Raw genomic sequence first — 27,829 nt, 5'->3', positions numbered from 1 at the left:
CCTGGGAATTCCCAAAGCATTTGGAGCATAGTAAAAATTTTTAAAATGAATTAGACTTTACGAACTAGTTTAGCTCCTGAAAAAAAGATACTAAAAATATATGACTTTATAGCCTTAGGAAGGAATGAAACTATATATCAAAACCACACTGTTACTGCAATTGATATATTTAATCACTGACTATGGAATATGGCACTCCTCTATATAGGAATACTTATTTTTATCAATCAATAATATTAAACGAAAATGACTTTTCATCAATCTCACCAAGAGCAGTCATGCTTTTCTAGTTTGAAACCTGCTATAAAATATGTCTTTGGCTATCAAATCTCTGTGGCAAACAGAGCTGAAAATGCTAGCTCGAATTAGTTTGTGAGAGAGCAAATAGCTCTATTTGGTCTTCACCGAGTTTTAAAAGATGTACTTAGGTTAGAAAATTGGATAAAAGCTTACTGCATCTAAATGCTACATTTAAGAATCTTCTTAAAATTTATGGTGAAATAAAAAGTTGTATAAATTTCAACCAACGTTTCATGAGAAGTGAGTTTCAAGTGGTAATTTGTAAATATTAATTATGCATTAAATATAATTCCAAAGTAAATGAAAAGAGGATCTTTAAAATATAGCATAAGAATGTATTCTCTGTAAATAAATAAAAATGCAAAATTTTAACCCAGATTTATTTTTATGGAATATTATTTTAACAACGTTTTAAGTTATTTTATTATATTACTATGTGATACAGTCTTTTATTTTTTTATATTTTTATAAAGAAGTGTTGAAAACATAAAACATTCATAGCATAAGTAATACCTTTTGTAATCTGATGTAACCAAACAATTTAATGATTTTGGAACATCCTGCTTAAAAAAATTTGATTTTCTGGTGTGCTTTGACCAAAGTGCATGATATATAATAAAAATATAAAATAGAGTACCTGTCATTCAGAACCCAGACTTGCATAAAATATATTGGTTTCATGTTATAAATTGCAGTTTTTATATTTACTATCACTTTCATTTGATTTTTAAGCTGCCATGTTAGTTTATATTGTAAAGAAAATATAATTAATATTGATCTATTTTTTAATTTGGTTTCAAAAATACAGTAGAAAGTTTTAATGCTAAGAAGTACAAAGATAGACAAATAAGTGATCTATTGAAATATGAATAAGGTCTAGAGACTGTTTCTTGTATATATAAGAAGATGTTACACAATAACTTTTGATATTGCATATTCATATAAAAGTATGATGAAATTATGTGGTCCAATTTCAGAACAGAATACTAACATAAGCCATAAAAAACCCCAAATAATGGTCTTAGGTCATACCAGCAAGATACACAGCAGCAAAAATGGACCAGTGATCACATTGCTAACATCCAGAATTTACATGTACTATTTAGTTTTAATTTTATGTAAGAAATATAATACATACTAACTATAAATAACATGAATTATTAAAGCACTATGAAGAAATTCTTCTGTCATCCACTTAGTCATACTGATCTCCTGGCTATTCTTCAAATATATTAAACAGGCTACCAGCACAGGCTATGGTTCCTATTGTTCCTTATACTCTTAATACTTTCTACCAAGAAGGGGTTCCTTGATTCACTCCACACAACATGACCCTGTCCCTATCCCAATACCTTGCTTTTTGCTTCTTTTACAGCTCCTTTCATTATTTGGTATATCATATATATTTTTTTTTTCTATATGTAGCCCCTAACTACAATTTAATCTCCATAAGAACAAATACTTTCTCCACTTAGTTTACTACTGAATCCTTCATGTCTTTACTAATTCTTGGCAAGTAATAGATACTCTGCAAATATTTGTAGAATGAATAAACATCTCTAATCTACCCCTCTCTCCATGACTCTAGTTTGGAGATGTCAGTCCTTGGCAACTCCAGAAGAAGGGAGCCTGAAAAATAAGACCTTGACCTAACTGCCTACCCTACCTCCAATCTCTTGCTGGGGCTCACAATGGCAGAAGTAATAGAATTCCAAAGATCAAGGGAGCCCATTGAGACCGATCATTTAGGTCAGCCTCCCATATAGGTCTGGGCAAACACAGAGAGGAAAATAGACTTGGAGGGAGAAACAAAAACAAATTAGCACAATAACATTTTCAAACACTTTTACAGCTATTTCTGATTCACAAAGCACTCTATGTGGCCAAAATCCCACATATTAAACACTTCTCGGATGTAAAATGCATGTGATAAAAGTAAATTCCTTATATAATTTATACAAATATTCAATAAGTTAGTTCTGTTACAGTGCTTAGTGAGTGCCTGCCATGTAGATAATGCTCGATAAAAACCAGCCATTATTATTTTACTTTTATTGCTGGGTTATTGAGTTTCAGTAATTATAAATTATTTTTTTCAGTAATTATAAAAAAGTTTTTTTGCATAAATCTTTGAAAGAGCTTCTATTTTTCAGAATTAATCATTTGCATAGTGGTCTTATAGGGACAAACTATTAAAAAGGTGTATTTTATGTTACATATGTTTGTATCACTACATTGAAACTTGGTAAAGATTTTTATTCTCAGAGCAATAATTGAGGAGACTTATCACCACTCACTTATTGAAAGAGCATTCACAAGATTTTCATTTTTGTTAGTTTGGCAGATAAAAATCCTATCAGATTATTTTTAATTTAAAGTATCTCACTCGATTTTATATGTTTACTAGACACATTTAAAGTATATGTGTAATGGGAAAGATGTGATTGAAAACCAAGAATTACAGGTCACCTCTGTTTTGTTCTTTGTTGTTTTTTTTTTTTTTTTTTTTTTTTTTTTTTTGAAATGTAGTCTCGCTTTGTCGCCAGGCTGGAGTGCAGTGGCACCATCTCAGCTCACTGCAACCTCCACCCCCCGGGTTCAAGTGATTCTCCTGCCTCAGCCTCCCAAGTAGCTGGGACTACAGGTGTGCGCCACCACATCCAGTTAATTTTTGTATTTTAGTAGAGTTGGGGTTTCACTATGTTGGCCAGCATGGTCTCCATCTCTTGACCTTGTGACCCGCCTGCCTCAGCCTCCCAAAGTGCTGGGATTATACGCGTGAGCCACTGCGCCCAGCCCACTTCTGTTTTTTCAAGGTTAGAAATCTAGTTTTTGTGAATGGTGAAAAGAGTTTTTAAATTCTCTTATTCTTAGAGACTTTAAGGGGAAAGAAGAAAATACTGAAATTTTCAAATTTTTGAAATGTTTCAAATTTCAAATGTTTACTCAGAAATGAAAAGCTGGAGTCTTCAGCCCATTCGAATGTTGGTTAAATATCAGTTTGCTTTAGTTGGTGAAATATAGAGGAGATCCAGAAAGATTTGAGATCTAACTTTTACTTGGAAGAATTTAAATTTAAAGGGAATTTGAAGGGAGAAGATCTACAAAGAGAGGTAGAAGGAAGATGTCCATTGTCAGATACGTGATTTTCAAATATACTGGCTCTGTCTGTGATTTGCATATTCATTTTCTTAATGAAGTCCAACTTAGCACACTTTTATTTATGGTTAGTAGTTTTCTGTGATCTCTGTAAGAAATATCAATGAAATATCCTGCTATGTGTTCTTTTAGTCGTTACAATTTTAATTGTTTTGTTATTTTGATCTATCATGAATAATTTTTGTATATAGTATGAAACGCATTGACATATTTTTTTTCCTACATAGATATTCATTTTTTCCAGTACTACTGGTAAAGGTTTTATTTTTCTCATTGATGGCACTAGGACTCTTTTTAAAAATCATCTAACATAAAAGCTTATTCTTTCACAGATTTCACTATTATGAACACTGTAACTTTTAGAAAATTTTAAAGTCAAGAGACTCAATCTTTAAAAATTTTATTGTTGTTCCATAAAAAAAAAGTTTTGGTTAGTCTAGGTGTTCTGTATTTTAATGCATATATATTTTAGAACCAGTTGGCAATTTTGTTTGGAATTTTGTTTGGGCTTGCATTGAATCTATACATCAATGTGGGTAGAACTGTTACTTTAACAATACATATTATTTCAAATTATAAATTTGGTGTATCTCTTCATTTATTTAGGTGTTCTTTAATTGCTCTCAGCAGAGAATTTTGTTTTACAATAAATATTTTTTCTTAAATTTAGTCCTAAATATATTGTGACTGTGGATGCTATTGCTGACGTCAATCTTTAAAAAAATTATATTCCAGTTGCCTGTGTTAATATACAGATTTTAATATATTTATTATGTGATATTACTAAATTCATTGATTAAGGTTAGCCTTTTTGCAGTTTTCTTACAATTTTTTTTTTTTTTTTTTTTTTTTTTTGAGACGGAGTCTCGCTCTGTCGCCCAGGCTGGAGTGCAGTGGCACGATCTCGGCTCACTGCAAGCTCCGCCTCCCGGGTTCACCCCATTCTCCTGCCTCAGCCTCTCCGAGTAGCTGGGACTACAGGCGCCCGCCACCACGCCCGGCTAATTTTTTATATTTTTAGTAGAGACGGGGTTTCACCGTGGTCTCGATCTCCTGACCTCGTGATTCGCCTGCCTCGGCCTCCCAAAGTGCTGGGATTACAAGCGTGAGCCACCGCGCCCGGCCTTTCTTACAATTTTGTGTGCATTTTCTAGTTATCTGAGACTAAAAGCAGTTTTACTTCTTACTATTGTTACAGTTTTTAAATTTTTTACACGACATATTCCATTTGTAAGAGACAGATGAAGTAGTGTTTAGAGAAAGAAAAATTGACTTAAACACAAGTTCATTTAAGAAAAAGAGTTAGAAAAATGAATCATCAATAGACAGGCAATAGACCATAAGTAAGGCAAACTTAAAGAGGGTTTATACAATTGATGTCAAAATTTATGAAAGAGCTGTAGGAACCTTGACTGTGTGGAATGGGCACTCTAACAGAAAAACTGCACAATGGAGCAAAACAGCATGTTTAGAAGCAGTCCCTCACATGCTCAGTGCTTGACAATTGAAATTGACACTTTAGTATATTTGAGTGAGGATAATCTTCACAATAGGTTTTGCTGGGTCAATTGGTTATTATGTAGGAGAAAATGAATATGGATTCATATGACATGTCATATACATATAAATTCCAGATTCACTATAGGTCTCTGTGAAAAATAAAATAATAAAGTTATTACAACACAATATGGAAAATAACTTCATGAACACTAACATTATCAGAAGTTTCATTAGCAAAAATGTAATAAATTATAATACAATATTATATACCATGTAAAATATTTAAAAAGTTGTTTATTCAAAGATATCAAAAAGGAGTGAAAAGGTAAGTTATTGATTGAAAAATTATTTCTCTCATGTATTTCCCCCCAAATATGAATATAGAGGATATGAATAAACCTTCTAAATTAATGGAATAAAATTTAAATTTAAAATTTGGCAAGAGACTTGAACAGATAATTTACTAAAAAAAAAAAAAATCCAAATAGATAAGAAACCCGTGAGAAGCTCATCAATCTTTTAATTATCATTACAATCTACGTTAAAACCACAATGTGAAATACTGCATACTACTAAAATGGCTAAAATGGAGAAGATAGAAAGCATTTATTGTTAATGAGAAAATAGAATAATCAGAAATGTTATACAATGGTCGGTTGCACAAACTTTGAAAAACCATTTGGCAGTACCTACTCAGTTTGATACTCTATGGCTAAAACATATATCCCAATGTATATGCTAACTAAAATGCCTATATGTCTTTGCAAGGCCATCTACAAGAAGGCTCTGAGTAGCAGTGTTGTGACAAACAGGATAGTGCTTCCCTACTCTTGCCCCACAAGATACCCATTCTTTATTCTAAAAAGCTGTAATTATCTTTTGATAATTATCTTGTGATAAAGAAGCCTTGCAGATATCATCAAGGTTAAAGACTTTAAAGTAAAGAGATCATCTTGGATTATCTGGGTGGGCTAATCTAATCACATAAATCCTTAAAAGCAGAGAACTTTCTCCAGCTGAAGGAGAAAAAATGTGGCATAAGTGAAAGAGCAATTAAAAGCATAACAAGAACTTAAAGCGTTGCTGCTGGTTTGAAGCTGGAAGTGACAACCTGGCAAAAATGTGGATTATCTCAAGGAGATGAGAGAAACCTCAGGCTTAAAGCCTGCAAGGAAACAGGAACTCAGCCCCGCAAGGAAGGAACTGAATTCTGCCCACAAACTGAATTTGTCTAGAGGCAGCTTCTTCCCCAGGACCCCCAGATATTGCCCAGCTGGCTGACACCTTGAATTCAGTCTTATGAGACTTGGGACAAAGGAACTGAATAAGTCAACCTGAATTTCTGACTTAATAGAACTGTGAGATAACTAATTAGTTTTTTAATCCACTAAATTTGTTAGTTTGTTCTGGAAGTAAAGAAAAGTAATATACCTATTAATTACAGCCTCAGACTGAAAAGAAACAACTCTAATTTTCCTCTAAAGTAGAATGAATGCAAACATTCCAGCATAAACATATGATGCAATAAAATACAGCAGTGAAAACGAACTGAATGTCACTTTATACTACAGCATAACAAATCTCACACACCAAAAATGTTGAATAAAAAAGTCAAAGATAGAGAAGTACATACTATTTGATTTTATTCAATCCTAGATGTCAGGATACTGTGAAATTTTGGGCAGGAATCCTAACTGGAAATACACATGAGAGAGTTTTTGAGATTTGGGTAATGTTTCTTTTACATATTGCTAGTTACTAATTTGTGTTCATTTTGAGAACACTTATCAAGCTGCATCCTAATAATTGTTCCATAAAATATTAGGTGAACATATACTACTAAATATCAACAGTTCTTAGATAACTAAAATGAATAATCCATTGGAAGAGTCAGTCCAATGAATACAACAGAAATTCCAGAAACATATTCATACAATATGTGATACAATCACATACATATGATCATGTGATTTATGACAAAGAGGACTGTATCATGCAACAGAGAAATAAATGGTTTTCAATAAATGGTGCTACTTTAATTGGATATCCATATTAAAAAGTGAATTTTGAACTCCAACTCACAGTACACAAAAAAATTAATTTCAGATAGATTGTAGATCTAAAAAGGAAAGAAAAACAATTAAGCTTTTTATATGAGAACTTATATGGGATAGGCAAAGATTTATTAAATGACATAAAAGCACTAACCATTAAAGAAAAAATATTATAATCTGGACTATATTAAAAATGACAATTTCTTGGAATCAGGAAAGATAAATCTTAAAGAGTGACAATAAAATATTTAAAGTGAGAAAAGATCTTTGCAATATATATTACAGAAAAAATTTATACAGTAATACTCTTTATTAGTGGGGCATATGTTTGAGGATCCCTGGTGGATGCCTGAAACTGGTAGTACTGAAACTCACATGCACCATTTTCTTCTATACATACATACTTATGATAAAGTTTGACTTATATATTAGGCACAGTGATAAATGTGATTAATGACAGTGAGTCATTAATAAAATAGAACAGTTATAATAATATATTGGAAAGTAAAATAAGGTTTACTTGAATACAAGCACTATGATACTCTGACACTCAATCCAGCAACCAAGAAGGCTAAGTGATTAATAGAGAAGTAGACAGTAGACAGATTGGTATAGTACACAATTTCATCACAATACGCAGAACAGAAGTGCGGTTTACAATTTATTAATTGATTATTTCTGGAATTTTTATCTAATATTTTGGTCTGTGGTTGATTACAGGTAACACAAACAATTAATCAAATGTATGTTTACCCCTGCAAAGTAAATAAGAATAATTCAAGTAAACCAACAGAAAAAAATGTGCAAAATATTTCACAAGCACAAAAAAGAAGAGGTTAAAATGACTAAAGCAGTAGAAAATTTGCTCAATTTCATTAACTTTCAGGGAAACGCAAATTAAAACCACTATATCAGACCATTACACATCAACTAAATGAGTAAAGGTAGAAATGAACAAAACTCCAAATCATACAGGTGTTGAGGCTGAAAAGAAATTTGAACTCACATACACAAAGAAAATCTAGAATTCTATCTGCTTTTATATTTATAATCTATTTTCACGTTCCTTGGGTTTTTCATTTATCAGACTTTTGTATCTAATTTGTACTCATTTTTGTGATTATTTTCTCATTTAATAATGAATATATGTAACTACATATATAGTTGAATATATATATATAGTTGGAGATATATATTATATATAGTTGGAGATATATATAGTTAGATATATGTGTGTGTGTGTGTGTGTATATATATATATCCAAGAAGGTAAGTCTGGCTGTATTTTAAACTATCTACTGATCACTGTTGAATTTAATTGGTAAAACTCAGACAATGGTATAGCACAGAGGATTTTTCGGGCAGTAAAACTACTCCTTATGATACTATAATGGTGGAAACATGTCATCACTGAAACCCATAGACTGCACAACACCAAGAGTGAACTCTGTTATGAACCATGGGCTTTGATTGATGATATATTAATGTTGGCTCATCAGTTATAACAAATGTCCCACTCTGGTATGGCATATTGATAATGGGAAATACTAAGCATGTGTTGGGGGAGGAGATACACAGTATATGTCTAAAACTTTTTCTCAATTTTGTTGTGGGCCTAAAAATATTCTAAAAAAGTCTATAAAAAAAAAGCATACACACACACACATCAATGTATTAAGTCTCAACAGTTACCCTTCTTTAATTTTTTCATATATTTTAACCATTAATATTAGTATATTTAATTGCTTTCATATTGAATGCATAATTCAGATGATTATATTTGCACTTGGGAGAATATGTTTTCTAAGTGTCCATTTTGATGTTTATAACGATAACTTCTTTTAAAATACTTTAATGTTGTCATGTGTCACCTATTTTTTATGCTTTATAATTGGCAAAAATCAGTTGCTAATCTTTTTATTATTAGTCCTTCATGTCATCTTGTTTTATTTTGGGAGTGCTTGTTTTTAGATTGGAATAATAGCAGTTTCAAGTACGTGAATTACCTCAGGAAATATTTGTAGTATGTTTTAGAATGTTAGAGTACTGAAGACTCTTGTTTCTGAAAGTTTATTTAGACAATTTATTTTTACTTACTATAAAAGCTGAAAAATAATTTCTAGAATAATGATAATTGCATCTCTAAATAGCATCTAAACGTAATTTTTGAAGAAGCTTTTCAGATTTTCTATGTCTCACATTATTATTGATTCAATGTTTAAAGAGCATAATTTATTTAAAATTAATTTCATATAAACAAAATATGCTCTGTAGTTGAAAAAAATAGATCTCTGCTTCTATGATGGCAGAGTTTTTCACTTTTAAACACCTATTGTAACTTGATATTAGTCTCTTAGTAATATTAAATAAAATGCTAACTGATTTTATAGTATAATAAAATGATATTACAATATCTTATGTTTTATTTTTTCTAATCCATTGAGAAATTAATGGATTAGATAAATCTTTTCTTTATTGATGGAATGATCCTTTTTATTTCTGCACTTTTTTACATGTTATATCTATCCTTTTACTCTGCTGCAACAAATATTTTATCTTTTCCTCTATTGTTTGAATTATATTGATATCAGTTTGAAAAAGAAACAAATACTATATAGCTCATTATTTTCACATTGAGAAACAGAAGAGTTGCTTATTTGTAAGTCATCAAAGCTAAACTTTCCTGTTTTTCAGTAGAGATTTCTTTCAACTATATATGTTTTTTTTTCCATAAATCCCTAGAGAAACTCTTACCGTGAAATAGCTTCAAATTTTAAATTTCTTCATTTTTAAATAGTAATTCCCAGAATACACAATTATATGCTGAGGAAATTACAAAAATATTTAAACACCTAAAACTTTTTTGTTTTTTATATACATTATCTCTATTGCATCTGCTAACTTTCCCCAATGCCTTGACTTGACGTAGAATGAGAACTACTGAGATATGTTTTTCAGTTAGCTTGCTTGTTACAGGGATACAGATACCTTTTTTTTTTTTTTTAATTGAGACAGTCTTGCTCTGTCACCCAGGCTGAAGTGCAGTAGCGTGACCTCAGCTCACTGCAACCTCCACCTCCTGGGTTTAAGCAGTTCTCTGCTGCAACCTCCCAAGTAGCTGGGATTACAGGTGCGTGCCACCATGCCCAGCTAATTTTTTATATTTTTAGTAGAGAAGAGGTTTCACCATCTTGGCCAGGCTGGTCTTGAACTCCTGACCTCGTGATCCACCCACCTTAGCCTCCCAAAGTGCTGTGATTACAGGCATGAGCCACTGTGCCCAGCCACAGACACCTTTATAAAGTGCCTCTAATACAAAAGAGGGCCAAGAAATCAACTCACCCTTGATGTGCCACTGGGCCTATGACAATTAATTTGCACTGAATCAATGAGTGTGGCTTAGGTAATACCAACTTTGAATAATTTGTTGAGTTAGACTCTTTGGCCTAGGAGAAGACAATAGTAGAGAATGTTACATTTGCATTTGAAAATTGTATATTATTATTTAATAGGATGTGCATACATCTCTTAAGTCAACCAGCTTGTTTTCTATAAACATTCTACAACCAATGAAAACAGTACGTTAAAGAGTCCTAATAGTATTTTGTATTTGTTCATTTTTTTAGCAATTTTTTCTATATTTAATATATATTTTGAAGCAATATTATTAGGTACTTGAAAGTCATTAGTATCATTTTCATTTTCAATGGATTTTTAAAAATTTTGTCAATATGAAATATCTTTATCTCTAACATTTTTGTCCTTAAAATTTTTAACTACATAAATATTTTTTGCATTTAATTTATCTCTGATTGTGTAATTTTTCTTTACTGTTTCATCTCCTGACATTTGTGAATAAAATATAAAAATGTTTCGTTTCTAATTATTTGTTGTGTTAATCATAATTTATATCACCTCAAAAATTTAGAATATTAATGTATATTTATTTGCCTTTACTCATTTTCTTCCACAAAACTCAAACTTCCTGAGTAGATCTGGCAATCAAGTTGCAAATTTTCCATTTACCGTAGAGCACAAAATGTGACATTTTCACCTTTTCTTCTTCCTTTCCTCCAATAGCCTCCTTCTCAGAGGTTACCTACTAATATGATTGTATTCTCCTGGACTTTTTTCTGTACATTTATGCATTTGTGTATTAAAATATACATATGTTAAATGTTCCCATATGCACTTCACTTTACTTGTTATTTTATGTGCTGTTTTACACAAAGAGCATTATTCTGTATGTATTATTCAGAAACATTTTTCTTATATAAACCTATTTCAGAAATATTTCTACACAAGTAAATCCTGGAGTTACTTGCCTTGTCATAACTAGGACAGTATTTTATATTTAGCATGAAACATGAAGTAACTAATCCTACACTGAAGGATATTGTATTAGTCATGGCTTTCCAGAGAGAGAGCCAATGATATAATTCAATTTGAATTTAAAGACTAGAGAAACAGGGGAACTGATGGTATAAATCCCAGTCTGAGGGCAGGGGAAGAGTCCCAGCTCCAAAAGTAAGGCTGAAAATTTCTCCTTTCTCTGTTTTGTTTGTTTGTTTGTTATTGTTCCATTCAGGCCCTCAATGGATTGAACAATGCCCAACTACATTGGGGAAGACCATCTGCTTTCTGAGTTCACCATTTAAATGCTAATATCATCCAAAACACCCTCACAGGCACACTCAGAAATTGTGTTCAATCCAAGCACCTGTGGCCCACTCAAGTTGACAGGGAGTTAAGCATCACAGACAGTTAAAGTCAATCCTCTCCATGGGGTTACAAACTAAAATTGTGAGAAAATACTTTTTTTTTTTTTTTTTTTTTTTTTACCAGAGCTTGGATTTAAACAAGAATATTTTAAATTCTATTAAATACTTCCAACTTGTTATAAGGAAATGCCTCTACAAGTTTATATTATGACAATAAATACAAAAACATGCCTATTTTTTATATCCTTACAAACTCTGGAAATTATTCAACTTCTTGATATTTCTCAGTAGGATGATTAAAGAATGCGATTAAATTGTGGTTAGTTTTGTATTTCCATTATTAATGATGAGAGTAAGAATATTTTTGGTATCTTTATGGATGATTCAAATTTCCACTATCACTGCTTTTCACATAAGCTGCAAATATTTATATTGAATTATTAGACTTTTTCATATCAATTTCTTGGAATTCTTATTTCAAATATTATTCCTTTGTGACATGTATTGCATGTAGTATCGTGGGTCAGTTATTTGCCTGTAAATTTGCTTATGATATTTCTGCTATTCAGAAATATTTAATCAAGAAGTATAAATTATATACATCTTTATCTTTGTGCTCTTGATGTCCATGTTTTATTTTAAAAGATTTGTTTAAAATTATAAAACACATTCTCTTACATTTTAGAGTGATAGTTTAGATAATTTTAATCATACATATTTTTATGAATGCTCTAAGAATGACACTTTTTAAAAAAATTGTCTCAGCCCTATTTGCATTATTTCTTCAGTCCCCACTTATCTGAAAATCAGCCATTATCATGTAACAACATCTTTTTCTTACCTGAGTAAATTTTGAAATTTTCCTTTTGATACAATTGATATATTTATTTAATCTTGTGCAAATATATCCTGACAAATTTCCTTAAATCCTTTTCCAAATTGACTTGCTTCATTTTGGGCATTTATTCTTTAATATTCACATTAGAATCTGCTTTTCAAATTACTTGACTAATAATGTTGACATTGTAATACGGATTTTATTTTCTAATGTGTATATTAACTAGAGGAGAAACAACGTACTTTTATCATTGAGTTTTTCTGGCCATGAACACATTTATATTCATTTTTGTGTTCATTAAAAGCTCTTGTGGCATTCTATGCAAACACAGTAAATATTTCTACTTGGGGATATTTTGAGGACAATTCATTGTTCACATTGCTATTGTTAGATGGTTTAGTGTAATTATTGCTTGTGTAAACCACATTATTAATTTTTGTTTATTGAGACGATTATAAATTTAAGTTTCCTATAGTCACAACAATAATGAATAATGAATAACCATAAAGTATCAATAGCATACAGTGATCTACATAAGCATTTATTTAGACCATGAGGCTACACTTTGGCCTGAGGTCAGTTGACCTAGACTGAATCCAGCCAGATACTTCTGTTGGTCTTATCTAGGCTCACTCACACATCAGCCTGGCTGGAAGTCAGCTGAAGTAGAAGTGACTTGTCTAGGAATGCATCTTCTCCTTCCCATTCTCAGCCTTTCATAGTCAACTGGCTTAGGAGAGTTTCCTCTCATTGATATGGCAGAAATGAGTGCAGGGAGAACATGCCCAATATTACAAATGCTTTTCTAGCCCCCATTTGAGTAAATTCTGATAATGTTCTGTTATGCAAAGTAACTCTTGTGGCTAAAACCAAACAGAAGTGGAATAATATATTCTACCTTACTAGTTGCAAGAACTGCAGAGTTACATGGCAAAGGGCATTGATTGAGAAACAATAGTTTTAATGCCATTAATGCAATGTATGAGGCATCTACAATTTTTAGCTTCCTTATTATTTCTAACAATCTTTCAGTTTGTAGTTGTGCTCACTTCAAAGGAACGTATATTTTTACGAAGTTGTAACTATTATGCACAAATATATATATTGCAGATGATAACAAGTGCTATCAAGCAAAATAAATCAGGGTTATGGAAGTAGAGAAGGCTGGGACTGCAGTAATGGGAACTTCTCTTTTTTATAGGGAAGCCAGGAAAGGCTCCTCTGACAAGGTGACATCTAAGTTTAGCAGACATCTGAACCTAATGTACGAGTAAGTCAACGAGAATATGTGGTGGGAAGAACGCTCAAGTCAGTGGCAAAAGAAAATGCTATGCGATCATTTTGAAAAGCAGCAAGTAGGCTGTGAGGCAGAAGTGGAGTGTAACTTAATAACTGTGGCAGAAGATGAGCTCAGAGAGGGAGCTGGAAGTGAGATAAACAAGCTTTCTGCCCTAGGATAGGCATTTATTCTCACTGATGTATAATGCTACTGGTGGATTTTGATCAGAATAGGAATGTGAACTAAATTATTCCATCAAGGTCATTTTACCTGCATTATGGAGAATCGATTATATGTAGACAAAGATGGACAATAACTTATACCAGGGTAGTAGTGGTTGGTTGCTGAGAAACACCCATATTTGAGATAAATTTTGAAGGTAGAGCCAATATGTCAAGTTGATGCATTGGCTATGATATTAACAAAGAAAGGAAGGAGCCCAAATATTTAGTTTTAGTATCTAAAAGAAATTATTTACTATTGAGATAGGAAAAAATGTGGGAAGAACAGCCTTGAGAGATAAAATAGGAAAAACAACTTGGGAACATGAAATTTGAGAAAAATATTACATATGCAAGTGGCGATTTTGAAAAAGCAGTTGTATATATGCTTGGCATTTTAAGGGGCAGGTCATTGTTACACAATGACTAAAATATTTTGAATATGAATCAAAAGAGTCTGTTTCCAAGAATGGTGTTTGGTAAAACTTTGAGACAAAAAAAGAATAGAAACTCAACATGGAAGTTGATCAAATTTAGCTTTACATAACTGAACCTGATATCATTTTGTTTCATTAACAATTTAATTAGTGTGCTGAATACTCTATATTAAATACTAGTTTTAAACATATATATGTTTGCATGTGCAATTATTTTATTACAGTTTTATTAAACCAGATTACAAGCAGATTTTAAAAATAGGTAATTATTGGGCATTTGAAGGGATATGCAATGGTTCTCCATATACAGAAAATTGGGTCATCATGAAACAATGTTAATGACAATAACACTAATTATAACAGTAAACATGTGTTAACAGTTAATCAAGATAAACATTCCTGAAACAAATAGCCATTTACATGATACTAGGCCTCTGAAGAATATAATAACAGTCAAAAATTGAACCATATCTTCACAGCATATATTACATTTTAGGATTGAAAACAAATAGAACCTCATAACTCTCCAGGTAGAAGAATTTGGGCACCAAAAATGCAAAACATCAATAACAACAACCCTCAGGGTAACTCATCTTATTAATTATCTTACATAAAATTAAAAAAGAAAGAAACTTAAGAAGTGTCTGTAGAATTTTGAACCAACTCATGCTTTTCTGAATGAGCAACAATTTCAAATATATAACAACTTTGAAAGTATTCTTATCTTTTTTCATTATAAACTTATTTAAAAATTTTAACAATTCAGCTAATATGTGAATCCAAGTTAAACTTTCAAGAATGGAAGTAAAGGTATAAAAGTACTGGCAGGAATCAATTAAACTCACTTATACAGAGAATGTACAAGAAATAACCAAAGTACTTGTGGTCCTAAAATAAAATACAATTTTCAAGAACCATTGCTAGGTGTTCATTGAGAAATGTCATCTTCTAAGTTTTATCACTCCTTTTTTCTGGGTTTTTCTGAAGTTGATTTAATCATGAAAAACTTTCATTTTCTTCACCCTCTCCTTTACAAACATATGTACTTATACACATATACAGAGCTTTTTATACTTTGCACTGAAAGAAAAAAATTTTTTTTTGGTGAAGCTGAATAGTAGATCTTCATGATCAATGATATCTGGGCTCCAAGGGAAGACACATTCTATTTTCTGTATCTTATTTATTCAGTCTTATGTGGAAGCTTAATAAGCAAGAAATGGTTGAATCTGCCACCACAAACAAAACTTTCTTACTCTGTCTGCAGTGTGTTGGATGAAAATGAAAGAGCTTTTCTCCTTAATACAAAAAGCAAGACTTAAACCAGGGTTGTGTCTGTCTCTTTCTAAAACAGTAGCATAAAATAAATACCATGTAGAATCATGAGCCAATTCAACCTCTTTTCTTTATAAATTACCCAGACTCAGGTATTTCTTTATAGCCATGCAAGAACAGACTAATACAAGACCATAATAAGTCTTATGTCTCACAACTTTTACAATGTCTTAAAGGACTCAGACTTAATTTCTTATACATTTTAGTTTTTTAAACAATGCCTTTTTAATGTTTGATGTAAGTGCTCCAAGATGATATAATTCAAATATAATTTCTAGCCAAAAGAAATATCACAAGAGTCTGTTTTTACAGATATATTTATTCACATATGCCATTAATCATCATTCTCTGGTAAGTAGGAGAACACTTGGATTCTTAAAAAAACTCACAATAAAATTTTACTTTAATCATAAGCTGAACATATTTTTGGACCATATTTTATTAGAATTAGAGTTACTCTTGGCTAAATCTTTGTTGTGTCCTTTCAAATCTGAGATTGCATGAATTAGAAAGCTGGAAAATCAATGAGCCTGTTTTGGTGTCAGCATAAACACATGATGGCATTTCCAAGAAGGGTCACACCTTGCTGAAAGAGATGAAAATCAAAATTCCCAGAGCCATTCATCCTTTTAGGGTCTGTTATCCAATCAAATAAATGAGCTACTCTTATTTCATAAAAAACAACTTGCTTTTATTATTTGTGTTGCAAGAAGAAAAAACTGCCAAAAGCCAAATGAATGCTGTAACATATCTTACCCAAATCTGGTATTTAAATTCTTTGGAATGCACAGCCAATAGTCATAGTATTAGGTCAACCAAAAAATACTTCACGTGTAGAAGTAAGATTACAGATATTGACTTGAATTAATGGTATCTATTAAAATATCTGTTTGGCTTCGTGATTGTCTCTAATCTCCAAAAGTATTCTTATATTTTTCTTTTCTAACTGCAATTTTGACATAAATTATTTTATGACAATAAATCATGTTACAGCCTTAACATCTAATAAAATATTTAAACTTTACAAAATGCTTTCTGAAAAATAAAGCGGATAACGTTTAATAGTATCTTATTTGTTTATCTTGGAAAAACAATGGCAACAACAGAAACACTTTACAGAATAAGAGATCAGTTTACTTTTCCACTGAAGCTCTTACTATCCGAAATAAAAAGATAAACTGGCATAAGGTCAAATTACAGATGAAAAATAGAATGAAAGAATAAGTGAAATGGACATCTCCCCATTATCCTCTTTTAAAGGTTATTTTCATTTTGACAAAGTATCTCCTTCCATGTCACACTGATTCAATTGGCTTTATGCAATCCAAATATCATTTGAGACTCTCCCTTTTTCATAAATATTTGCAAAAAAAAGCTTTCTTTTGAGAATAAGTAACTTATAACCTGACAGTTATAAGTCAGGTCATTATTTTTTATTAAAACAAAAAACTTTTAGCAATTTTAATTTAAAATTTCTTCACCAATAATTGGAAAACATGGAGTTAGTTTAAATAGATTATTAGCTGTCTTCCTTGAGCAACTCTTACAGTTCCTCCTAAAGGAAAGCTTAATCATATGTAAGCCCTGTGGCAAAATGGCATGTAGTACCAGGGAAAACACATTATTGGAAAAATTCGTCAGAGGTCACGTTCTGTGGCTACTTAGGAAAAGTGGCACATCCAACAATGGTTATATTTTAAAGATGGGATTTCTACTCTTTGTGTTAAAAATACGATAACTCAAAATAAATTTAATGTTATCTCATTCACGCATGCTTTTTTTGAGGTAAAATACATATAAAATTTACCATTTTTGCAGTTTAAAATTGTACAATTCAATGGTATCTGATACATTCACAACATTGTGGAACCATCACCACCATGTAGTTCCATGTTTTAAAGATATGTATTGCAGGCATATGAAGAGAATTAAAAAATGAAAATAAAGTCATGATTTCTACATTCAGTCTTAATTCAGCCTTCACATCTGCTCTGTCCCTTTGAATAGAACTTTTAAACTTTAGAGCCACATTTTACTAATCTCTAAAATGTACGTGTGTGTGCACATTGTGTGTGTGTTTTTAAACTTTAAGGGATCTCCAAAGTCTAATTTTACGTTTCTGAGAGAAGCCTGATATTAATGTGATATATGACACATTAATTTAAGACAAAAGTCTAAAAGACAAATAGATTACTCAAGCCACAGAAATAGTGTATCATTTGTATTTTTAAAGTTTTCCTACTTTTAACAACTAAATATGTTTAAACTAATTTAAATGAGACTTTTACTGAGAAAGCATTGCTTAGCTTTGATAGCTAACTTCTCAATTATAATCCATGTTATGGTGGCATCTGAGGATTTCCATCCTGGCTTGCTGAGCACAGTTTTTAACTATAACAACCATTGACTTTATTTTTTAAAAAAATCTATCAGTTATTTGTTTGTTTGCCATTTCTGTACAGTTTTTTCTGTTTTTATTTAATGGATATTTTTGTTTTAATCTTTGTATGTCATTAACTTTTAAATGTTTCTTGGCTCATTACCAGAAACATAATATGAATAATTGTTTCTTGCCTTGAAGCTATATTTTTAAATGTACGCTTTTTAAAAGTAAGCATATCTTTTTAGTTTTGTTTCATGACTATAATATTTGATTTTGTAATTTATAAAATTTGGGGTTTTCTTTAGTTTCGATTATTTTGCTGAACTACATACATTTTTTAGGCCCCCATCAACTTTTTAATGAGATTCCTAAATACTTAGTCTCCTATAAATTTTATTATAACTTACCTTAATATTTTCAGCCACAAATGGACCCATTGAAAATGTACTTGAATATGGTAGCCATGTCAAAATTCCACAAAAGTTTCTAAAATATTCTATCAATTTTTGACTTTCTCTAGTTCTAGACTGGTAATTAGTTTAGCAGCCAGTGCTTGTGAGCAGGATGCACTTTTAGTAGAAATGTTTTACTAGTCTCCTTGGTATCTCAGCAACATAGTCCTCAACCAAGATCAAGAAAGTGGACTCATGGACTCATATTTAAGAATTCTCTGGTCTTCTAATGTTTTCCATTACCTAGAAGTGGAAAACCTGGAAAAATTGTAAAATGGCTTATTGTATAATCAGTTAAGATGCCAGTAGGTTAAAACATTTTCTGCAAGTAGGGGAAGCTGTTATATAGCCTTTATTGTATATTTTTTAAGGTCATCATATAACTTATTGTGTAAGCTAGTATACCTTCTGGAGGAAAAGGAAAACAATATTCAAAATGATGAAAATAAAAGCTGTGAACTGGTACTATTTGGGGATAACTCCAAAATATAGTTACCCCCACCTTCAACCCAGGGCCATTTGGTATGATCTCCTCCATGGAAAGAAAGCAAAGGACTGGGATGCATGAGGATGAGTGAGAATAACCTCCCTCACTATCACACCTAATCAATCACTTGTAAAATTATTATATTCTATTTCTTTTGTCTTAGAATCCTTATGTTTTGCTGTCCTGCTACCTAAGGAGGAATGCTTTCGCCAGGGAACCCATCTATCGTTCTGTTACATTAAGAGAAGGTAAGAAAGTTCCCCTCTCATTCAAGCCTTCTATGACACTGACCCAACAGGCAGAGATGAGTTAATGTACTGTCTAAGGTGATTTATCTTGATTACTAAAAGGAAATTGAGCTGCTCCTCCATAATAGTGTCAAGAACAGCTATATAATCATATCACAAAGTGAAGAGAGTCCCTAAAATTCATTCTAGTTTTTCCATGCTGAATAATCATGGTCAACCTATCAGGACAGAAACACAGAAAACTTGGACCCATGGGAATGAAGATTTGTGTCAATATAACTCTCTACATAAAAATGTCCAACCAGCAGATATAGAGGGTAAGAAGAATATAGAATAAGTCATACAAGAAAGATTTTTTTGCCTAGGCCTAATGACTAGTTACATAAAAGCAACCATCTTTTATGTAAATTTATCAATTTATTTGCCCTCCTACCTTGCCTGAGTCTTTTATTCAAATGAAATATCCGAGTCAATGTTAAAGGCAAAAAGGTGAAAAGATTGTGAAAGTTATTCTGTTAGTTGTCCGTCCACATTCATATTTCCACCTACTCTATCCTTCTACAAGCACTGAAAAACTTACTTCCAGGTGCTAACAACTGACATCTAAAAAGCCCCTAAATCTCCTTCCAGGAGGGTTTGTCCAGTGGAAGGAACTGAAAGGGGTTGAAGAACAGTTGGAGAGAGAAGTTACAGGATTTACTATCCTGGCTCACATGAATTGCTGTTTGGCTGTACTTTGACAGTGATTGCTCACCACATTTTTGAAAAATAGCCCCAGCAATCAGATTTGATAAGCACTAGTTCCCTATTTCCTACCAGCCTAGGGGTCGTAAGGAATGACCGCTCTTGCTAGTACTGTACAATTCACCATCCTGTGTTAGGTTTCCTTAACTTTTTCTTTACTTTTATAAATAGCATTGCATTAAACTCTTCATTTATGCATTTTTAGTCACCATCTGTTTCATGTTAGAATTCTGACCAATCCTATAATGGACATTTGACACTGTTAGAATTGCTGAAGACCTTTTCTTTTTGTAAAAAATTTATCTGTACTGATTATAATTTTTATTGTGTATAGAATAACTGCTGCTGGTAAAGGTCAAAGAAGGTGGGATTTAATAAAGAAGTAAAAAAGAGGATTATTGATATAAGGTAAATGAAAATTGGTCTTTCATTTTATAGTTGTATCTATATTAACATTACATACACATATATACATATATACTGAGAAATTACTTCATGAATAATAATTCATAAAAATAAATGAGCTGCTTGAGAGCAAAGACTTGATACAGTTTAAGGTCATAAGTAAATTTCTCTGCACATGATACAGCATTTTTGAAACAGGAATTAAGAGAAAAGAGATACAAGACAATGCAAATTCAAAAGTGAAAAGACGAACTAGGTAGCAATGTAGAAAGCTGGTGAACATGAAATTTCTTTGGGAAAGGTTGACAACCAACTTTTTATTACTATTAGAGACATATCCACTGTAGATTATTTATTCTATTGCATAATAACATTAATCCATCTCCTCAAATATTTAGTAAAAACTGATACACCAAGAAAAGGCTTGAATAATAGAATTAGGAGTAAAAATAGTGCAAAGCACTGACATACATGATGGCCTACCCAACATTCACGCCTCTGCTTCAGTTAAAATGGCAAGGCCAGCACTGAAAAGACAATACAAGTCTTTTGCTATTTTCAGCCATGACAAAAGCAGCAGAGTGAATGCACTGGAGACGAGAATGGCAAAGAAAAAAAGCTACATCCTAGAACTGCCCTCGGAAATGATTAAGATAAATTCCTTTTTGGCCTAATATACTGAGGAAAGGGGAAGATTGACAGTCGGGTTACTTTTTAAATGATATTTTTATTACAGCCTTTAATATGAAGTTTTATAAGTCACGAATCATGCATGTTCATCAGTAAAATAAGCATCACATTTATAATACTTACCTTTAACATATTTTGAATGAATTACATTCTATACGGTAAGACAATTTTATTTCACCTACGGTCTTTTCATACACTTCTCCTGAATATAATACCCTAAAGACATGTTTTTCTTTCACTTTCTGGTTCCCCATTTTCTCTCCTTATTTGCTGTTTTATCCCCTTTGATATGACAGGGCAAGTTTCAGGAGGTCAATGAAGATACAGGGAAGGTTTCCAGATGATTGGTTTCATGTAATTGGGTCATGTACTAATCTGTATTTGGTAGATTCAAAATTTCTTGCCGTTTCCCTTAGGTGATGCTTATGTGGATTTCCTAAAAAATTCATTTGCTGTGCATTTCAGCAGTTCACACTGTCAATTAAGAAATTTTCCTTCCGATGGGCCATTTTTCCTACAACCTCTAGTTGGTACCTCTGTTTGTATATCCTGGCCTTTTCAGGCATATCTGTTGGACAGAGATGGCTCAGTCTAACTCCCTTTTGCCAGGTTCACAGGAGAGTTATAGGCATCCTTACCCCATCAGTTTCTGGGGGTGTCAGCTATCCCTGCTCTGCTGCCCACAGTAGTGATTCTAGTCATCATTGCTCACCTTTGACTTGTGTAGATGGAGTCAGTATACCCTAGGTTCCATGACCTCATAGCAAACTCTTTCAGTGTTTATTTTGAAGACTCTCAACTGGCTTGATACAGATAAAAACACTTCTTCTCATTCCCCATGAGTTAGAGTTGAGAAAGAAAATATAAGGCAAACCATCAGCTCTCTTTACAATAGAAACTTTTCTTTGTCCCATAAATAATTCACATATACCTGGATCTACATATATATATGTGAATATACATACACAAACATATGTATATTAATTTATATACATCTTCAAAAGTAATAGTCTATTTAATCTCCTTAGTGATTACTTTTTCTTTAAAAGGATGGAGGTAATGGACCAGGTGCCGTGGCTCATGCCTGTAATCCCAGCACTTTGGGAGGCCAAGGTGGGCAGATCACCTGAGGTTGGGAGTTTGAGGCCAGCCTGACCAACATGGACAAACCCAGCCTCTACTAAAAACAAAACAAAATTAGCCAGGCGTGGTGGTGCATGCTTGTAATCCCAGCTACTCCAAAGGCTGAGGCAGGAGAATCGCTTGAACCCGGGAGGCAGCGGTTGCGGTGAGCCCAGGTTGCACCATTGCACTCCAGCTTGGGCAACAAGAGCAAAACTCCATCCCCCACACCCACAAAAAAGCATGGAGGTAATGATATGCTGTTTGTGAGAGTACCCTTTAATATCTGCTTAGTATATCCTGCAGTGGTGATCTCTTCTCTGTCTTTAGGATGCAGGACTACTTGAAACCAATAATTTATTATTTGCTTTCAGTTTGGGAGCCACAGTCGAAATCAAGAAAAGTCTCCTTGTAAGTGCTTGCACATGTTTAAAATATTGTAAACCTATACACTGTTGGTTGTTTTAAAGAACAAACATCATTTTACATTGCAAATATATTATTTTAATTTTGAGTGATATTAATTTGTGTTCTTTATTTTTTCCATTTTACTTTTCACTCTTTCCCCCTCAATTCTCTTATGATTTAAAGTTCTCTCCTCAATTCTGTTAGGATTCAATAATTTAGTACTTTCAGTGCCGATTTTCCCAGGGGAAGTATATAACCAAACACAATTGAACCTTTTTTAAAATACATCATTTTTTTTTTAAAAAAAACCTTTGACATTCCATGACATTAGGCAATTTGATAGTCTAGTCATAGACAAAATTGTTGATAGATATTCAGGGATTGTAACAGGGCATCTGTCAAGTACGAAGACTTCCTCTGAAGACTAGAAAATATTTTTCCTGGATTTAGGCTAAAGAAGGGCCAAACGATATAACAATGTTCCAGTTTAGGGCCTGTAGCCTGTGTGGTGAAAGACAGAGAAGTCCTGTGCCGTGCTTTTTATAGGCATCCAGTAAGGCTTATTAAAAAAATAGCATGTATGTTCATGTCCTTCACCCACTTTTTGATGGGGTTGTTTGTTTTTTTCTTGTAAATTTGTTTGAGTTCATTGTAGATTCTGGATATTAGCCCTTTGTCAGATGAGTAGGTTGCAAAAATTTTCTCCCATTCTGTAGGTTGCCTGTTCACTCTGATGGTAGTTTCTTTTGCTGTGCAGAAGCTCTTTAGTTTAATTAGATCCCATTTGTCAATTTTGGCTTTTGTTGCCATTGCTTTTGGTGTTTTAGACATGAAGTCCTTACCCACGCCTATGTCCTGAATGGTATTGCCTAGGTTTTCTTGTAGGATTTTAATGGTTTTAGGTCTAACATTTAAGTCTTTAATCCATCTTGAATTAATTTTTGTATAAGGTGTAAGGAAGGAATCCAGTTTCAGCTTTCTACATATGGCTAGCCAGTTTTCCCAGCACCATTTATTAAATAGGGAATCCTTTCCCCATTTCTTGTTTTTGTCAGGTTTGTCAAAGATCAGATAGTTGTAGATATGCGGCATCATTTCTGAGGACTCTGTTCTGTTCCATTGATCTATGTCTATGTTTTGGTACCAGTACCATGCTGCTTTGGTTACTGTAGCCTTGTAGTATAGTTTGAAGTCAGGTAGCGTGATGCCTCCAGCTTTGTTCTTTTGGCTTAGGATTGACTTGGCGATGCGGGCTCTTTTTTGGTTCCATATGAACTTTAAAGTAGTTTTTTCCAATTCTGTGAAGAAAGTCATTGGTAAGGACATGAACAGACACTTCTCAAAAGAAGACATTTATGCAGCCAAAAAACACATGAAAAATGCTCATCATCACTGGCCATCAGAGAAATGCAAATCAAAACCACAGTGAGATACCATCTCACACCAGTTAGAATGGCCATCATTAAAAAGTCAGGAAACAACAGGTGCTGGAGAGGATGTGGAGAAATAGGAACACTTTTACACTGTTGGTGGGACTGTAAACTAGTTCAACCATTGTGGAAGTCAGTGTGGCGATTCCTCAGAGATCTAGAACTAGAAATACCATTTGACCCAGCCATCCCATTACTGGGTATATACCCGAAGGACTATAAATCATGCTGCTATAAAGACACATGCACACGTATGTTTATTGCGGCACTATTCACAATAGCAAAGAGTTGGAACCAACCCAAATGTCCAACAACGATAGACTGGATTAAGAAAATGTGGCACATATACACCATGGAATACTATGCTGCCATAAAAAATGATGAGTTCATGTCCTTTGTAGGGACATGGATGAAACTGGAAAACATCATTCTCAGTAAACTATCGCAAGGACAAAAAACCAAACACTGCATGTTCTCACTCATAGGTGGGGACTGAACAATGAGAACTCATGGACACAGGAAGGGGAACATCACACTCCGGGGACTGTTGTGGATTGTGGGGAGGGCGGAGGGACAGCATTAGGAGATATACCTAATGCTAAATGACAAGTTAAATGGTGCAGCAAAACAACATGGCACATGGATACATATGTAACAAACCTGCACATTGTGCACATGTACCCTAAAACCTAAAGTATAATAATAAAAAATAAAAAAATGAAAAAAAATGAAATAAAATTCACACCAAAAAAAAAAATAGCATGTACGAACTCAGTCACTCTGGGCTATACGGAGGTTCTTTGAGAGCTATTATCCCAGCACAATGAGAAATTGCAGAAGGATTCTCAGCTACAGCCTGAGATAACTGCAGAGCGCTGCTGATCCTGAGTCTTTAGAGACAGTTGGGAAGAACATGCTCACATTTACAATTTGGAAACAAATAAACAGATGTAATGAGGCATCTCAACAAGTTGGTTGACATGCATGTAGACAAATGATGTCAGGGCTACAGGTATTTCCTACTACTAGTATAATGGCCTCCCCGCATTTTCACACAACTGGAAATCTTCACTTCTGAAAATGGAGGTAAGTAGCACATGAACTAAGATGAACTTTTTCCTACCTTAATGAAAACGTGATTCAAAATAAAGATTAACCTGAGTTCCCAAAAATACATATGCACTAATGCATATCAGAGCTAAGACTGAAAACTGGAGAGTGTTTCTGTGTGTGTATAAGAGAACATATACCAAATGAATACAAGTATTTAGAAAATAATATTTGTATATTACAGATGTCATTTGGCTGTATAATCAAGAAGATGAGTGGCAAATAAATTGTAAGTTCATATGGAATAATGAAAGAATAAAGTTAACATTTCATAAATAATTTAAATCTAATTTATTATACACAAACTATCTATCTTTGTTCCTTCATAGCACAGAGAATTTTTTAAAACCTGCAGAGAGTAGGGTGATTTTTTCCATTATCACTTTGAGTTAAAGCTCACCACATGCAATGCCTTAGGTGTAATAAACTACTCAATTCTACAAACATTATTTATGCCACCAGGTGCCTTATTTTCATAAAGAATCAATTTTCCATAATCCCTAGAATAATTAAATTACACGAACAATACTGTGAAAACACATACAGAAAAACTAAGCTCAGAAATATTTAAGTAGCTTATGGGAAAAAATGAATGATAGAAATGTTAAGTAATGAAATATTAAATGATTATTTTTAAAACATGACGGTTGATTTGCCTTTGCATGTAATTTGTACACTGTGCATATTGACTTCTAAGACCAACGTATCATCCCCCAATCCTCTCTAATTGCAAAACTGTCAGGCTCCTTACTTTGGCAAGCAGCGCCCTGTTCCAATAGCTGTTCAAAAAAATCAGTGCTGATGAGAAGACTTGTGCCAGAACTCGTAAGCAATTAATTTCTACATTGATCTCTGGAATTCATCCAAACTTTTCAAAACTGAAAAGAACCTTGCCATACTGTCACTCATGAATATATTTCCAATTAGGCTGTCTAATAATTTCACCGTGAAGTGGTGAGATTAACTAAATCTAATATTAAGGTATTTGGTTCCTATTTTAATGTATAAATGTATAATGCATACTTCTATCAGTGAAGGATGTTTATTAAAAACAAACCAATGAACAGAGCTAGTTCTTGTTAAAACACATTTGGACCAGAAAAAAAATATTTATTTCAACATGGAATAAAAATAAATGTCCTGATCAAATATCTTGAGATTATCCTTCGAGGAATAAACTTGCCACACCCCGTAATTGCCTTCTCAGAGAATCCTCATGACTATAATTTCCTCATATATATAAGGAAATTACATATATATACATACTATATATAATAAATACATATATTCATATTTTTATCTGTACCTAAATACCTCTTACCGCTTACCATTTCCTCTCCAGTCCATGTCACCAATATCCCACTCCTGTACTGACTTTAAACTTACCTTCCTAATATCTGTTTTCCACGTATTAATCATAGTCATTGCGTTAGTTTTCTAGGGATTATATAACAAAACCACAGGCTGAATGGCTTAAAGAAATAGAAATTTATTCCCTCACAGATCCAAGATGAAAGTGTCAGCAGGTTTGTTTTCTCTTAAGGACTTCTTCCTTGACTGGCAGATGACTGCCTTCTCTGTGTGTCCTCACGTGGTCTTTCCTCTGTTTGCATGCATCCCTGGTGTCTCTCTGTGTATATAAATTTCCTTTTATTGTAAGAAAACCATTCAGATTGGATTAGAGCCAACTTATATGACCTAATTTTACCTTCATTACTCCCTTAAATGCCTCAATTCCCAAAGCAGTCACTTTTGGAATTACTGAGATTTAGGGCTTCAATATACAAATTTTGGGGTAACAAATCCAGCTCTTAATAATCATCCTTTTCAAGCCAAAGTAACACTCTGTCATACCTGTGGTGTGATTACTTCCCAAAACATCTAAAATGAAAGGAGAATTTGGTTCTCTCTTCAATATCTTTCTCACAATTTTCCACCCCTGTACCAGACAAATTTACTTCTTTCTTTTCCATAATACTGAAGTAAGCTAGAGCTAGTGAACTGGTGATTCTTCAGTGTGAAACCCTCTTCTCTAGATATCACTAAGACTTTCTCCAATTTGTATGCTAAATCTTTATTTTACCTATTATCTGATACTTACAGAGGGTTCCCTGGTCGCCTGTCAAAAGTACTACCACCCTACTTCTCTGTCCTTTTACTTGCTTTTCTTTTTATTTTTTATTACTGTCCAATATGTATTTGTTGATTATTTGTTAATCTCTTACTGGCACAAATAGAATACAATGACTTCTCACAGATTCTGTCTAAATGTTCCACCCTAGCTTCCCTGAGGAATGTCTTAGCTTTAAGCTTCTTCTCACATAAACAAAAGTAAGTTCTTTTATTTAAGAACTTACTTTGTAGTTTTCTTCATACGTTGAACTTCTCTGATAGTTGCTATATGAGATAGGATCAAATAAACAAATTTTAATATAAACAAGATTAGTAATTTTGTACCTACAATATATTCACATGTTTTAAGCTTAATGACTTAAAATAAGGATGG

The 27,829-nt window shown here is 32.8% G+C and overlaps 1 long non-coding RNA gene across 1 annotated transcript in view; it reads left to right on the top strand.

Moving 5' to 3' along the window:
- LOC134736476 (uncharacterized) overlaps positions 1 to 20,566 on the top strand; it is a 155,202-nt gene extending 134,636 nt beyond the window's left edge. The window contains exons 2-3 of the long non-coding RNA XR_010120503.1: positions 19,330 to 19,414; positions 20,493 to 20,566. This is a non-coding gene — a long non-coding RNA (uncharacterized lncRNA). The remainder of the gene's footprint in view (positions 1 to 19,329; positions 19,415 to 20,492) is intronic.
- The last annotated feature ends 7,263 nt before the right edge of the window (positions 20,567 to 27,829 follow it).

The sequence above is a fragment of the Symphalangus syndactylus genome, chromosome 4, assembly GCF_028878055.3.
Source record: "Symphalangus syndactylus isolate Jambi chromosome 4, NHGRI_mSymSyn1-v2.1_pri, whole genome shotgun sequence".
Classification (NCBI taxonomy): Eukaryota; Metazoa; Chordata; class Mammalia; order Primates; family Hylobatidae; genus Symphalangus; species Symphalangus syndactylus.
This window is presented reverse-complemented; position numbering and strand designations above follow the sequence as displayed.